Raw genomic sequence first — 17,367 nt, forward strand, 5'->3', positions numbered from 1 at the left:
GCCTATTTCATCTAACTTGATCCAGCTGAAAAAATAGGAAACAAAACAATTGTCTGTTATCTTAATTGCTTTCCGTATTATGTGGGCTCTCTCTACCCCTGGCGCTATCTCAGCGTGGGCAGAGAAAATGTCATCAGCTGACATATTACCCAGTGTAACAGCTTGAACACTGACACCTTCCTCTTGCACTCTGTCCAGCTCGGCACACTCAACAGGAGACTCAGGATTCTGAATGGAAATGCTGCACAACCCGACGGCCGTTGTCAGAGCTCGCCTGTGTGACGTCCCTCGCTACTAATGATCATGCCATGAACTGCCGGCAGGACATTATTAACGACACTGTCTGAGATCTGCAAACCTCTGGCGTATCACCTAGCACAAGTACACACTGTCAATTCTAACCCTCAGATTAAACATCCAAAATAAAGGAGAATCTTAGATGAGGCACGTGGAGATTTTCTGGATGTTCTGAGCATTTGGTATTGGTGTCTTGCTTGTTTTAGATTATCAAAATTAGAGTAAAATGACTTAAATTAGTCTGTCTCCTCAAATCCATTTGGATGATTTATTGAATTTAAGGATCCTGATAGGAGTGTGTTAGGAGCAGGTTGGGAGAGGGAAAGGGGGTGACCATGAAAGATGCTTGTAATTATTTAAAGAGATTCTCTCTCCTGTTTTGAAAAATGGCTGCAGAAAAAGGCACTTAGAGTTTGTGAAAACTTTGCCCAAACTGCCTCTTGATCCATTTTAATTACATACTATATTCATGTGTGCACAAAATGCACACACATACCTGGAATGCCTTGCTCAGTAAACATTCGTTCAGTGCCTTTAGCATTTTAGACACAATCCTAGGTTCTGTGGTAGGAAACATAAATAAGGCAAGACTCTGCCACTTAGAAGTTTACAATTAAGTTTTTACTTTTTTCCCCACAAATTACTTAGTTGAAACAACCAGAGTTAAGCCATTTCAATCATCCTTCCCTCCTATTGTGGACTTATTTTTGCATGTTGATTTAAAATTTTCAAACCATAAACCTCTCCTTTCTACAACATGATACGACTTTGAATTGATTAGTGATAGTTTACATACCCAAATTTGTCCTTTGGTTTTAAAAGAAAAAGAATAACGGTTACTATTTACTTATCATTATATGCAAAGTACTATGTTAAGGCATTTTTACACATCCTTCTTTCATTCAGCAACCATTACTTAGCATCTACCATAAGCAACATACTAAGCTATGCTGAAGAAACAAGGGTGAACGGGAGAGACAAGCTCCCTTTTTAAGCTGTATAGATTTAGATTGGGAGAGATCTTTCTAAAATAACAGGTGACAAATAAGGTAGAAATAAGACCTATAGTAAAAATAAAATATTGTGATAAGTTAAGAGTATGTACAATGTTAGATGAAAATTTTCCATGTTTCCATTCTAAATTAGCAGAAATAATCATGTATTTCCCTCATAGGGTTTCCTCTCCCCATTTATTGCCCCCAAAAAGGTTTTATTCAGTTAAGAGGTAATTAAGTCTATCTACCACAACCAAGGGTTTCTGCTGGAAGGTTAAATCTACTGCTCCCTCTACTTTTGTGACTCAATGGAATGATAAAGAGTATGAAAAAGATAATTCCCAACACATACTTTCAATCATGCTCTTACTGTTTCTATTTTATGATATTTTAAATATTAAAGCTGAAATCCACAGAAGTTCATCTTCATTTTGTGATCCAAGTTTCTTTTGCCTCTTTTTTTGGTGGAAAGGGGAGTCATAACATTAGAATGTAATTAGAATGAAGAAAGTACCAGATTATGATTTCACTTTGACCCCTCAGACTTTTAGAATATTTTTAGAATATGTTGGTTAGAATAGTCTTTGTTCTTAGTAATGTTATATGATTGTTTTTTAGGCCTTTCTTGGTATACAGAAATTAGAAATATATTACTGGAATTTGAATTATGAATTACTGACCTAGAATACTACTTTCTAGTGCAAAATACACACACACACACATACAGTTTTCTCACACACACATAAACACACACTCAGTTTTCTCAAGAGGAGAAACATGTACAAATAAGTGGAGAAACAGTATTTTAGTACTTAATAAGAGGGATATTTTAAGCAGGAAACTCCTAATTCAAATCCTAGCTCTGCTACCTCTATTTACCCTCCGTGTTCTTCATTTTCCTGCTCCGTTATAAGAAAATTAAGACCCATAGATTGTGAGGACCCAACGATATAATTTGCATAAAGTGCTTTGTTTAGTGTCTCACACAGGGTTGAGATGCAATAAACATTAGCTTTATAATTACCTACTTATGTATATTAAATGTATAAAGGTGCTTTTAAAAGTGAAAATGATTATCTAAATGTAAGGTATTATGGATATTACAAGCGGAGTGTGGTAATGCATCTTGCCCTCGTTCACACATGCATGCATTCATTCATTCATTCAGCTGAACCCAATGCCCTGGAAGGCATAGCCATAATATATATAGTAGAGCAAGTCTTAACCTCAGAGATAAGAATTCAAAAGAGATCATTGACTTACCTTAATAATAATTTTTAAAAGCTGGATAAGCTACAAAAGCATAGCATTAAAAACCTCATCAGAGATCTATAGACACAAAGAAATCTAAATAAACTAAACTTCAGAAAGCAAAAAGCCTTTCATATGAAAGAAGAGGCTCATGGACTATTCTCAGTCCTGGTAGATTTGTGAGGAAGAGAAACGTGCCGTAAAACAGGAGACAGCAAAATCACCCAAACTGTTAAGGAACTTTGAACTGCCACACGTGGACTACCATGATAGATTAGAATCCTGAGGAGCCTCGTTAATAAAGTGAGTCTGTACTCACTTGCCAAATCTTAAATATGCGTCTTCACCAAGTGCATCAGAGGAGGGTAGTTTGGCCAAAGCCAAGTGTTGCGCAGGAGACTGCAGCAAATAATAGCTAGGAGATATCGCTGTGAGGCTGCACAGGCTTTTCACAAGTAGAATGTTGCTTCTGAAGGTGGAAGCAAGGTGGAAGAGCTGAGTGTAATTCATGACAGGCACCTCCAACTTTGAACAAACTGTAACTGACAATGTGGCTGGAGAATCCTTCAAGACATTACATATCTTAAAAGAATGTAGGACAAAGGCCTTTGAAACACTAAGGAGGGAACAAGAGAACTGAAAGAGATCCCCTTAGGTTAAAAACAAAACAAAAACAAAAACAGGGGAGGGACAGGAGAGGAACGGTCACTTCTCAGTGACCAAAAAATCTGGGAGCTGGGCTGCCAAAATATCTCCGACAGGCCTGGGGGTGAGACTCTCCACAGTGGACAATAGACAGATCTCCAGTATTTTACTAGCACTTAATGCTTTGACCCTATCCAAGGGAAAGACCTGATCCTGCCTCCAAGCATCCGAAAGTGGTAGAGACCTGAACCAAAGTTGTAACAAAGCCCAGATCCTCCCAGCGTAGTCCTGGATTGACTGAGATATCACTCTAGCTGCCTGGCAGAAGAGAGGCTGTGTTCTTTTATACATAAGGTGTGGCATATAAGTGAAGGTTACAAGACATAGCCAAAAAAAGTGGCAATTGGTCAAGACAGTAGAAATCAATAGAATCAGGACAAGAAATCATTCAGATATTGGAATCACACGGAAAGAATAAAGTAGCTGTGATAAAGATATAGTAAAAAGGTTAGATAACTTATCCAAAAATTTTAAATTTCAGCAAAGATAGAAAAACTATAAAACAAAAGCAAATGGAAATACTAGAAATGGAAAATTTATTTAAAAAAATGAAGAAGGTAAAAAAACCTGTCAACCAAGAATTCTACATCCAGTGAAATTATCTTTAAAAATAGGAAAGCAAAATAAAGATATTTTCAAACAGACAGATGATGTGATAATTTGTTTCCACAGACTTACCTTCAGGAAATGTTAATGCAGACTGAAGAGAAATGATGCCTGATGGAGTCCTGGATCTGTAGAGAAGAATGGAGGACACTGGTAAAGGTATATATCTAGATAAATATAATCAAGAATATTGGCTGTTTGATGCAAAAATACAACAATGTTTTGTGGCATGTATATATAAATAAAATATAAGATAAAAACACAAAGGGTGGGAAGGGAATAAATAGAATTATATAGGCATATGTTCTTACGTGGTTCATGTAACAGCATATTTAATGGTAGAATATGATAGCGTAAAGATGCGTATTGTAATTTCTCAAGGAATGACTAAACAAGAATACACTGAGGTATAGTTACATATGTGTGTGTGTGTACTTATACATATGTTTGTTTGTGTGTGTGTGTGTATAGAGAGAGAGAGAAAGAAATGTAATACTACATATTATGCAATTCATCACAAAAAAAGCAGGAAATAAGGAATAAAAGAACAAAAAATAAATGGTATAAATTAAAGGCAAAAGTCCAGAAGAGATTTAAATAAATTATATCATTAATTATATTGAACATAAACGGACTCCACAGTCTAATGAAAAGACACACAGTAGCATTCTGGATTTTTTTTTTAAAAGAAAAAGCCATAAAAGGCAAGATCTATATGCTATTTACAAGAAACACACCTTAATTATAAAGACAGATATGATCAAAGTAAATGCATGAAAAAAATATACCACAGAAACACTAAGCATAAGAAAACTGATGTTACATTAATATCAGAAAAAATACCCTTCGAGTTAAATAGTACTACTACATATATAGAAGGACATTTCAAAATGATAATCAAAGTCCACCTCACTCCACTCCAGCCCCCCATAAAAAGAAAATAAAATACTCTAAATGTGTGCATATAAAACAAAATGTTTAAAAACTGTCAAAAATTCACAGAACTTAAAAGGAAAATTAGACAAATTCACAGTCTAATTTGCATACTCATACACTCTGTCTTAATAATTGATAGAATAAGCAGAACAAAAACCAATAAAGTATAGAAGGTATCACCAAGTGACCTAATTGACATTTATAGAACACTACTCCCAACAACTGCAGAAGACGAATATACAAGCCATGATCTGGGAACAATATTTTCAGCATGTATATCAGACAAAGGTTTTGTATCTAGAATACATAAAGAACTCTTTCAACTCAAGAATAAGTTCACAACCTTTTCACAATACATACATACATCATCATCACCTTGTACACTTTAAATATCTTACAAATTTATTTGTCAATTATTTCTCAATAAAGCTGGAGAAAAAGAATAAATTCACAAACAACTCAATAAGAAAAGTATAGAATATTTGGACAAACACTTCAACTGATATACAGATGGCCAACAACCCATGAGAAGATGCTTATGAGAATGTTAACGAAAAAGATAACTACTAAATTTAAAACTTGGGCATAGAGTTGAACAGACTATTACAAAACAAGATGATGACTGTCCAATAAACATGAGAAAAGATGTTCAACATGATTAATCAGCAGGAAATTCTAATTAAAACCACAATGAGATACCACTTTAAACCTGCTGGAGTAGCTTAAATAAAAAAGATTGGCAACACAATGTGGCTAAGATGTAAAGCAATTGGAAATCTCATAACTTGCTGATGTGAGTGCAAAATGGTACAACCACATTGCAGAACTCTTTAGTGTTTTCAAATAACGTTAAACGTACATCTGTGCTATGACCCACAATGTCACTGTTAAGTAGGTACCCAGTGGTACATGATTGGGAAAGACAATCGTATCCTCACTGTTGGAACTTTGGATGGGCTTGAGTGTTTGAACTTACACTGATGATGTGAATCCTATAAAGATGCTGTTTTATACTAGTAATAGATAGTTTTAAACGTATTAGTAATAATGTACTAGAGCTAGTTAATTGAATATTTTAGGAGTGGGTACAATATATATTTGCTGTATTATTTGGCAATTTTGGATTAGGCTATTATAAACAAGAAGAAGAAATAGGACTGATGAAATTCAGAGAAAAGGTTAAGCATAGATAGTGAGTAATCGAGTATCTTATACATTCAAATGGAAACTCAGAAGATGTGGTAAACACAGATAGTGAGTAAGAAAATAGCTTATAAGTTACAGGCAGAATTAATTCATCCTATGTGTTAAATATAAATAGAAAGTGAATTAATAATATACTACTTTTTTATAGCAGGAAAGGGATGAAAATGCCACATCATAAGGTATGAATAATGCTGTCAGCTAGGTCATCTCTAAGTGGACCAGTCATCTGTGACAACCAGTGTGGTCCTATTCTGCCTAGTGTGATGTATTTCCTCTAAAAGCGCACTTCTTTGTTTGTTCTTTCCAATAATCCCCGGTCTTGGACACATGCTCCCAGGCATTATTATAGGATTTTCAGAAGAAAATATGTTAACTTCTACCTATGTGAAGTTTATCTCCTTATTTTAAAAGTTATATTTTAAGTATTTTATAATGTGCACATTATCTAGGTAGAAAAGTGTATTTATACACTTTAAATATAACAGCAAATATTTGGGACCCTGATGAAAAATATTTTTTTCTTATGGGGACCATTATATAGAATGTAGAAATTAGTATATATCTAAACAAATTTTCTTTCTTTGAAGAAAGTAACTCTGCAAGCTCTTATAATAGAAACTGTACCAGGAACAAAAATGTTCAAAAGAACACTTTTCCCAAGGTATATGCACTATTGTCTTGCTCAGCTGTTTTAAATTTCCATGATTTCTATTCTGAATGGTCTTCTGTATATATTAATGGGATAGGGTAGAATATATACATACGTATAAATTCTAACAGATATTTTCTCACATTGTTTTCAAGACATTAAACCTTACGCTATATTCAAAAACTCTGAGAGATGTGGGACCACTGTATAGCCATCTTAGCAAATTTCATTGCTTGTTGGCGATTTCTAGAGGGATGAAAGCCAGTTATCTCAGCCAAAGTAATCACTTGTCTCCCAAGCCTTTTTCATTCACCCCAGGGTCAATAAAGTCTAACATATTAAAGTAGCCAAGAAATCAATTCCATCTCATAAGACTCATTGACTCTCATAACCAGTGAGGATTCATTTACATCCATGAGCAAACTCATCTTGAGAATAAAAAGTTGATTTTTAGATGAAGAGCCACCACCATTGGGGGTTATATTCCTTTCAGGGGAGCCAAATAACAGCATCCTATCAGATACATATAAAACTATTATTAAAAAATCAGTGATTTGGAAAATACCACAGTAGTTTTACCATAAGCTCCAGCTCTCTGCTTATAATTTTGATCCTTATTTCTTGGATTTTTTATATCCTACAGATATTCTGTTTCTGAATTTGTATCCTGTTTGGATTCAAAGTCAATGTTTTCCAAACCTATCTACACCATCTGGGAAGCCTTAGAGCAATATGGTTTCATGGGGTCTGCCCCCAGAATTTATGTTTTAATAGGCCTATATTAGGGTACAGGAAATCTCATTTTCAATAGCTTCCTACACAATTATACTTGGTGGCTAGAAGGTTTCCTCCTATAGCTAGATCAATCATAGAACCACTGACTAATAACTATCTTGGCTTATTTAACTTGTTTCTAAACTTGAAGTATTTTATTAATTCTGGATTATTAGAATATCTTTTAGTGGAAGAAAGGAGATGAAGCTATTCTAATGGATGGCTGAGTGGGAGTCTAATCTGGCTTCACCTATATTAATAATATGTCTTAGAATGTCTGGTGTATCAAATGTATCAAGAAAGAGTTGGCACCAATATTCTCTTTCCTATTTAAGAACTGATACTAAGGGCAGTAAGATTCCACATAAGTGAATTTTGCCCAGTAACTTGAAACATCAAAGAAAATGAGCGTTCTTTCATTATTATACTGTGAATCCCAACACCCTGCTCTTCTGGAAATGGCATCATGGAATCATCTTCTTCCTCACTGATGAGAAGCAGAGATCAGGAGGGTGGAGAAGGAAAAAGATGCCACTGTCTACCTCAGTAACAGGGATCTTATGATGCAGAAGTTATACCTGGGGCTTTTTACAGAGCTTTGGATTGAAGCTAAACTTAAACAATAAATCACCATAGTTCATTAGAGCTATCTCAAAGCAAAACTTTAAATTTCATTTCATTGTCAGAACTGAAGACAGACAATTCACTGAGGAGAATCTAAGAATGGTAACTATGCACGTGAAAAGTGGTTCAAGATCATTAATGACCAAGTAAATACAAAGACTGGGATCTCATTGCATACCTATCAGGACGGCTAAAACAAAAAAAGCATGATACACCAAATGCTGGTGAGGAATTGGAGAAATTGGATCATTTACACATTGCTCGTGGGGGTGTAAAATACTACAGTCGCTGTGGCAGTTTGACAGTTTCTTACACAGCTAAAATTGTAATTACCATATGATCCAGCAAGCACATTCTTGGGCATTTATCCTAGAGAAATGAAAATTTATTTTCACACAAAAACCTATACATAAATGTTCAGAGGAGCTTTGTTTTTAATAGGCAAAAAAGGGAAGCAATTCAGATGTCCTTCAGCAGGTGCATTGTTATACAAATTGTGGCTCATCCATACTATGGAATGCTACTCAGAAACAACAAAAAGAACAAACTATTGATAGAGGCAACGACTTGGATGAGTCTCCAGGAGATAACATTATGTGAAAAAAGCCAATCTCAAAAGGTTACATACTCTTTGATTCCATTTATGAAAGATCTTTAATGAAAAAATTTATAAGGAACAGATTGTTGCTTGCTAGAAGTAAGAGACGGGAGAGATGTAGAAGGGAAGTTGATAGAATTATAAAAGGGAAACACAAAAAACGCTTGTGTTGATGGAACTGTTTAGTATCTTGACTGTGGTGATGGACACATGAAACTACACATGTGACAGAACTGTATAGAACTAAACACGTACACATGAGAACAAGTAAAATGGGGAAATCTACATAAAATTATCTGATTATATAAATGCCAATATCCTGGTTGTGACATTATACTATAGTTTTGCAAAATCTTACCATCGAGGGGAAATAGGTAACATGTATATGGCATTACAACTGCATGTGAAAATACATTCTCCAAAAAAAATTCAATTAAAAGTAATAATCATAACAATTCAAATATATTTCCCAGATTTAAAATATAGACATTGTTAGATTATAATGGTAATCTAAGTACTCGCCAAATTAAATGAAAATTAATCCACAGAATAGTCCATCAAGGTGAAATTTCAGAACTGAGGATGAAGAAAATGTTCCATTGTACAGTTTCCTATAAAGGATCACGAATCAGGATGGCATTGGAGTTACAGCAACACTCAAAGGTAGATCATGATGGAACACGCCTTCTGTATTCTGTGGGAAAAATGTTTCCAGACTATATGTCTATATTCAACCAAACTACCTTTACATGTTTGACAGGCCGGGCATATAGAGGTATTTTCATACATATGGAGTCTCAGAAACTTTGCTACCCAATGACCCTATCTCAGCAAGATATTGGAGGATATTTTACACTATAATAAAGGAATAAATGAGAATAAAGTAGTCATAGGTTTCAAAAAAGGCAATTCAAATGGATAACAGACAAGAGCAATTTCCAGAACAGTGTTGAAGGAATATACTTATATGACAACTCTGCATCAAGCTAAGGAAGGCATTAAGTGAGAGTCAAGTGGTTAGAGGGCTCTGAGAGAGATTTCTTCAAATATAATAAATTAATAGATTATCTAATCTATCAGCACTTATTAAAAAGAAGCTTTAAAAAATTGAAAGTCATGGGTTGAATTTATGATATGGACATAGAAAACTAAATAAGTGGAAACATAAAAGATCAATGTTACCAAGAAAAAACAAAATGTTATGAAGGAAATGACAAGCAATCACAGGATACAGCATGGCACAGTTCTGTATATCTTTTCTTTGGTGATAATAAACTTGCACAGTGATCAAATTTATGACACAGTGATAGTGGGAAGATTAGTGCTGGAAAGTATGTGTGGAGTTCTTGAGGGATGCTAAATTCTAATCTTTCATAATAGCAAAAAAAATCAATAGATAATATCTATAAATTAAAGGTCGAATAATAGAAATGTAAGCACATTGTTCAAAGATATGGAGGAATATGGGAATAATTGGCTAAAAGAATAGAAAACAATTGCCTCTGGGGAAAAGGATATGATAGAGAAAGAGAACATAGGACACTACAGTTTTATTAAAACCTCATATGATTATTTGACATTTTTAAAATTCTGAAATATCATTTTATATATATATACACATTTAGATGTTAATGCATATATAAATATTTGCATTTTCATATATAATATAAATAATATATTTACTTTATATATATTATATAATATATAATTATACATAATTATATATAAATGCATTTATAAATATAAATATATAAAATTATGCAGATATAAATATGCATATATACATATGTAATGAATACATAAATATGTAAATGCATATTTTATATGCATTAACATCTAAATACATCTCACAAATTTCAAATCATTCTAAGAACATTTTAAATTCTTCAGAGATTAACTTCTCTTATCTGAGGCTATATGAATTTCACATTCTAATTGTAACTTTAAGAAGATAATACTGAAAATACTACTTTCCTGTAAAAGGAAAAATGTTTTTAAAGTTACTGAAACACAAGTCAAAGAGGATGGTTATTACTATGGAAAATAGAATTCAATGACAGCAATTTTTATCAAAATGCATGTGAATTTAATATAAGGTAAGTGAAGTTACACGCATAATAAGTCATTTATAAAATACTGAGAAGAATATGCCTCATGGGAAAATGTTATGAAAAATCTGCCTTCCCTGTTTGACAGTTAGCAGGATTATGGATGACACTGACAGACACCACATATTGAAGTTGTGCTCTGCATAACTAGTTCATTGAACTAAATCAGCATTTAGTTCATTACAAAACTATAGCATTCAAAGAAAAATTAAGTAAAAATATTCATCATCAAGGAATTTAGAAAGTTTTTCTGAGGTTATTTGCAATATTTTGATCCGATGTCCTCTGGGAACTTCACATGGAAAACTGGTAGAGAAAAATATCTGAATTATAGCTAATAACTTTATATTTTAACTCCAGCTTTAAACTTTATAAAGGTATCAAATACTCATGAAATTAAAAATATGCTTATATTGGTTAAGACAGTAAATTTTAAGAGTTTTAATTTGGCAGAATGATTTTTTACAACAGATAACTGTCACAATTAGTGTCTATTTTTCTGATAATACTTATGAAGGGAAATCACTTATAATGCATAGAAATTTTCAATTCACAATGAAAACAGTATAACCAACAAGAACACTTAGAGGATGTTTTTCACTGCTAACAACAGAGTATTTGGTATTGGATTTATCCTGATATCAAAAACAAGCGAAATTGGAAAAAATATGGGAAAAGTTGCAGATATTGCAAAACATGTAACACATAACTCTAGTCAGTGACAAAGGTGCTATAAACCCTATAATTCCCCTGAATTTCTGCATGGAGGGCATTTCTTGTGTATAGCAGAGAGGGGCACCACAAACAGAACCCGGCAATCTCTCCAAATTGAGAAAAATCAAGCCAGATGTAGAGGAGACCGAAGCAACTAGAATTCACAGTGCAGAGTAAATAAGAGGAAGAAGATATAACAGAAAGAGCTGTAACAGTCTTATGGGCCATGTTTAGTCTGTTAGATCATAAGAAATGACATCTGCAGAGGGTACAATTTTATAAGGCAAAGCAAAGAGTAACTGAAAAATTATAAGCTGAGCAATTCACAGAACTTTATACAGGGATGGAAGAAATTTGAGCTACAATCATTTGATGAACATACTTTGATGAACACCAGAGTATTTAATAGAGACCTCAGCAGGATAATGCTTTAGTAGTGGCACTAACGTAGAACTAGAGCAAAAGCTACTCTAGACCTATTCAAAGTTTAAAAAAACACCTCAAAAGAATCAAGCTGACTGACAAATAATCTTCAACACACACAGAAGGAAGGTGACTAAACTCAGACATTCAATCATGTAACATTATGATCATAAAATCATATTAATAAATACATAAATTAATACAAGTGTTTATTAATTGTTTATTAATACAATTATTAAACATAAAAGAGTTAGGAAAAGATAAACCATAAACAAGAGGGGAAAAAAAAACAGACATGACAGAGATGTAAGGATAGGCAGACAAGTATTTTAACAGTTATTATTAATATACTCAAAGATTTAAATAAAAATTGAATCATAATTAACTTAGGAATTTAAGAAATATTTTAAAAAATAATTCTAGAGAAGAAAAATTTTAATCTCTGAGATTACATATTCACTGGATGGGCTATTATGTACTCCAGAAGATAAAATCAATGATCTTGTACAGAATATACAGAAATTGAAACTATTCAAACTAAAGCAGGGAGGGAAAAATATGTTGAGAAAAAATAAACACTCATTGAACTTTGAAATATTATCATGCATTTCAAAATATGTATAACTGAAGAAATAATGGTCAACATTCTTCCAAATTTATTGAAAATTATGAACCCAAGTTGCAGAAACTCAACAAATCAAGGCCAGATACACAGAAAGAAAACCACTTTAACACACATTGCAGCAAAGGAATTACAAACAGAAACTCTTAAAAGAAACGAGTTAAAAGGCCATATTACAAATATAGAAAAACAGATAAGAAATATCACAGAATTCTCAGCTGTAAAATGCATGCCAGAAGAAAGTGGAATGGCACCTTTAAAGTGATGAAGAAAACAGTCAATCTGTATCTAGCAAATATATATAAAGTGAAATAAAGATTTTCCACTCAATAAATGTTAAATTAAGACCTGTAAGTTAAGGAAAATTATGCCAGAAGCAACCTTAAATCTTCCAAAAGGACTTGAAAGTACCACAAGTTGTAAATATGTAGGTAAATATAAAATATTTGCTATGTGTTTTTAAGTTGACTGATGAAAGCAAAAAAGAAAAGAATTGCAAATGTATTCTGTGGTTTTAAATACATATATAAATATAATATGTGGAGGATAGTATCAAGATGGAGGCATAGGTGGACTCTGAATTCACCTCCTCCCACAGACACACTGAATTTACCACTAATCTTGGAACAATTACCCCTAAAAGAGAACTGAAAACTGGATAAAAAGCAGAAATTACTTTCTGGAGAGAAAAAGGCAACTTTGACCTACAATGCTTAATGGCCAGCTGGGAGCAAACCTATGGTACAAAGCCTTCGCTGGAGGAGTGGGGATCTGAGCGGGGAAGCATTACCACAATAAGCAGCTTTTGGACTCATAACAACTGAGACAAGTGCCATAATACCTGGCTTTGCTGGCTATTGACTACAACGGGGAATACACCCAGAAAAACTATCAGAGTATAAGAGAAGAAAAGCCTGTTCTTAAAGGGCCCACTCACAAATTCACCCATTTCTGAAAGCAACCTAAAATCACCAGAAAAAAAGGTGCACAGTTCTTTGGTGGAAAGAGACTCACCTGATAGGCTCTGGGTGCATCTTGGTGAGAGATAAGACCTCTTCAGGGGCTCAGACATTGGCAGAGGCCATTATTCTGTGTGGAGTGCTGGCAGATGCCATTGGAATTCTTCCCCGGGCCTGTTAGGGGAGGGGTCTGGCACACCCCGTAGAGCAACAGTTTAATCCAGGCCAGCCAGGGCAGGCAGCCAGCCCTAGGGACTAGACCCACCCAAAGGCAGATCCTTGGGCAACTTGTGGGTGGGTATAGGTGGGATCCCTGGAACCTCTGCAAGCAGGTGACTGGGTCCACCTTGGTGGGGCAGGGTATGTGCGAAAGGCAGGCTTGCATTGGTGGAGTGTGAGGGGCTTTTGCAGTGAGGAAACTTGTTCCACTTCAGTAGATTGGGGTGCATGCATGAGGAAGGACTGTGTTGATGGATTGTGTGTCCCTGTGGGCAGTGGGGCCTGATAGCTGAGGCAGACTTGTGCTTCTCAAACAGCCACATAGGGTATTGGCCCCCACCTTCAAAGCTTGAAACAATTGGCTGCTCCCAGACCTGGGGCTCAGCTGCAAACCTGAGAGAGCTGACAACAGCCTTGCAGGCCAGAGGCCTATAGCAACTATAAGCCCCTGAGCATAGCAACCAGCCATGATGGGGGCTTATTCACTTAACAGAAAAACTGCAACAGGAATGTGCAAATAGACCCAGCAGCCAACTGTCCTACTGCTCCCCATGTCTCATAAAGTGACTGAAAGGACCATAGTAGCCACACAAGCTGAGCATTAAAACTCGCTGGCCAGGGGGACAGACTAGCCTTCATGGGCAACAACAGAGGAGCCCCACCATAACAGAAGGACACAGATAGCCCACACAGAGGACACTCCTGGAACATTTGGAACTGGTGATGAGAGGGCCTGATAAGTCATCTCTTACATGAGGCCACCTCTCCAAGATGGGGAGTTGTAACTGAACTACCTAATACGTAGTTATAAGCACAAAGAAAGAGACAAAATGAGGAGACAAAGGAATATGTTGCAAGTAAGGGCACAGGAAAAAACCACAGAAAAAGAACTGAAATAAACAGAAAAAAACAATCTACTAGATAAGAGTATGAATAGTCTTAAGGATGTTCACTGATCTTGGGAGAAGAACGGATGAACTCACTGAGAACTTCAACAAAGAATTGGAAAATATAGAAAAGAACCACTTAGCAAGGAATAATACAACACCAGAAATGAAAACTTCACTAGAGGGTCTCAATAGCAGAGTAGATGATACAGAAGAAAGGATCAGTGAGCTGGATGATGGAACAGAGGAAATCACCCAAGCTGAACAAAGCAAAAAAAAAGAATTTTATAAAATGAGGATGGTATAAGGGACCTCTGGGACAACATCAAGTGCAATTAAAGCTGTGTTATAGGTATCCCCAAAGGAGAAGAGAGAAACAAAGGGCAAGAATCTATGTGAAGAAATAATAGCTGAAAACTTTCCTAATCAAAGGAAGGAAACAGCCATCCAGGTAGAGGAGGCACAGAGAGCACCAAACAAGACAAACTCAAAGAGGCCCACACCAAGACACATTATAATTAAAATGCCAAGAATTAAAGTTAAAGATAGAATCCTAAAAGTCACAAGAGAAAGGCAACAAGTTACATTCAAAGGAAACCCCATAAGGCTATCAGCCGACTTCTCAGCGGAAACCTGACATGCTAGAAAGGAGTGGCATGATATATTTAAAGTGCTAAAAGGAAAAGACCTACAGCCAAGAACTCTCTACCCGGCAAGGTTACCATTCAGAATGTCAAGAGAGATAAAGAATTTCCCAGACAAGTAAAAATTAAACTAGTTTATCACCAAGAAACTAGCTTTACAAGAAATGCTAAAGGCATTTACTTAAGTGGAAAAGAGAAGACCACAAATAGAAATAAGACAATCATCAAAAAAAGAAAGCAATAAAATCAGTGGTAAAGGCAAATATACAATAAAAGTAGCAGATGAAGCACCTATAAAACTAATATGAAGGTCAATATGAAGACAAAAGTACTAAAATTATTTCCATTATAAGAGGGTAACAGATACACACATACAAAAAAAGACGACAGATATGATATCAAAAAGCATAAAATGTGCCAGTAGATGAGTAAAAGAGTAGAGCCTTTAGCAAGAGGTCAAACTGAAGAGACTACCAACTTAATGTAGATTGCTATATACATAGGGTAATATATATGAACCTCATGGAAATCACAAACCAGAAGCCTATAATAAATACACAAAAAATTAAGAGAGAGGAACCCAAATGTAATACTAAAGAAAGCCAACAAACCATAAGGTAAGAGAGCAAGAGAAGAAGAAAGGAACATAGAAGAACTACTAAAACACCCAGAAAAAAAGAAAAAAAATGGCAATTAGTACATTCTTGTCAATAGCTACTTTAAATGTCAATGGACTAAATGCTCCAATCAAAAGGAAGAGGGTGACTGACTGGATGAAAAAAACAAGACACATATATGTGCTACCTACAAGAGACACACTTCAGACATAAAGTCACTCACAAACAGAAAGTGAAAGGATAGAAAAAGATACTCCATGCAAATGGCAATGAAAAGAAAGCTGATAGAAATACTATCAGACAAAATAGACCCTAAAACAAAAACTGTAACAAGAGACAAAGGAGGGCACTACATAACAGTAAAGGAAACAATCCATAAGAAGATAAGAACACTTGTAAATATCTATGCACCCAACATAGAAGCATGAAACATATAAAGCAATTAACAGACATAAAAGGAGAAATAGACAGCAGAATATACATTCTTCTCAAATGCACATGAAACATTCTCCAGGATAGATCACATATTAGGCCATTGTTTTATGGACTTGTTTTAGTCTCAATAAATTGAAGAAGATTCAAATAAGACAAAGCTTCTTTTCTGACCACAATGGTAGAAAACTAGAAATCATCTACAGGAAGAAAATTGGAAAAGACACAAATATGTAGAGATTAAACAAAATGGTACTGAACAACGGCAGAGTGAATGTAGAAATCAAAGGAAAAATCAAAAAATACATTGAGACAAATGAAAATGAAAATACAACATTCCAAAATTTATGGGATACAGCAAAAGCAGTTCTAAGAGGGAAGTTTATAGCAATACAGGTCTGGCTCAACAAACAAGAAAAGTCTCAAATAAACAATCTAACAGTGCACCTAAAGGAACTGGAAAAAGAAGAGGAAACAAAGCCCAAAATCAGTAGAAAGAAGGAAATAATAAAAATCAGAGTAAAAATAAATGACATAGAGTCTAAAAAAAGATAGAAAAAAATCAATGAAACTGTGAGCTGGTTCTTTAAAAAGACAAAGAAAATTGACAAATCTGTAACTAAAATCACCAAGAAAAAATGAGAGAAGGCTCAAATAAACAAACTCAGAAATGAAAGAGGAGAAATTGCAATGGACACCTCAGAAATACAAAGATTATAAGAGAATACTATGAAAAGCTATATGCCAACAAATTGGATAATCAAGAAGAAATGGATAAATTCTTAGAACATACAACCTTCCAAAACTGAATCAAGAAGAAATAGAGAACTTGAATGCACCAGTCACCAGTAAGGAGATTGAAATAATAATCAAAAACCTCCCAAAATAAAAGGCTAGGACCAGACAGCTTCTCTGGAGACCTACTGGACAGCTACCAAACATTCAAAGAAGATTTAATACCGATCCTTCTCAAACCCTTCCAAAGAATTGAAGAGGAGGGGAAGCTTTCTAACTCATTCTATGAAGCCAACATTATCCTGATACTGAAACCAGACAAGGATAACACAAAAAAAGAAAATTACAGGCCAATATCACTGATGA

At 34.7% G+C, this 17,367-nt stretch overlaps 1 long non-coding RNA gene across 1 annotated transcript in view; it reads right to left on the reverse strand.

Annotated features, from left to right (window-relative positions):
- Positions 1-1,748: 1,748 nt before the first annotated feature.
- The window catches only part of LOC138923514 (uncharacterized), a 139,764-nt gene continuing 124,145 nt past the window's right edge, over positions 1,749-17,367 (reverse strand). The window contains exon 3 of the long non-coding RNA XR_011437200.1: positions 1,749-3,982. This is a non-coding gene — a long non-coding RNA (uncharacterized lncRNA). The remainder of the gene's footprint in view (positions 3,983-17,367) is intronic.

Source organism: Equus caballus, chromosome 1 (assembly GCF_041296265.1).
Source record: "Equus caballus isolate H_3958 breed thoroughbred chromosome 1, TB-T2T, whole genome shotgun sequence".
In the NCBI taxonomy this organism is placed as follows: domain Eukaryota; kingdom Metazoa; phylum Chordata; class Mammalia; order Perissodactyla; family Equidae; genus Equus; species Equus caballus.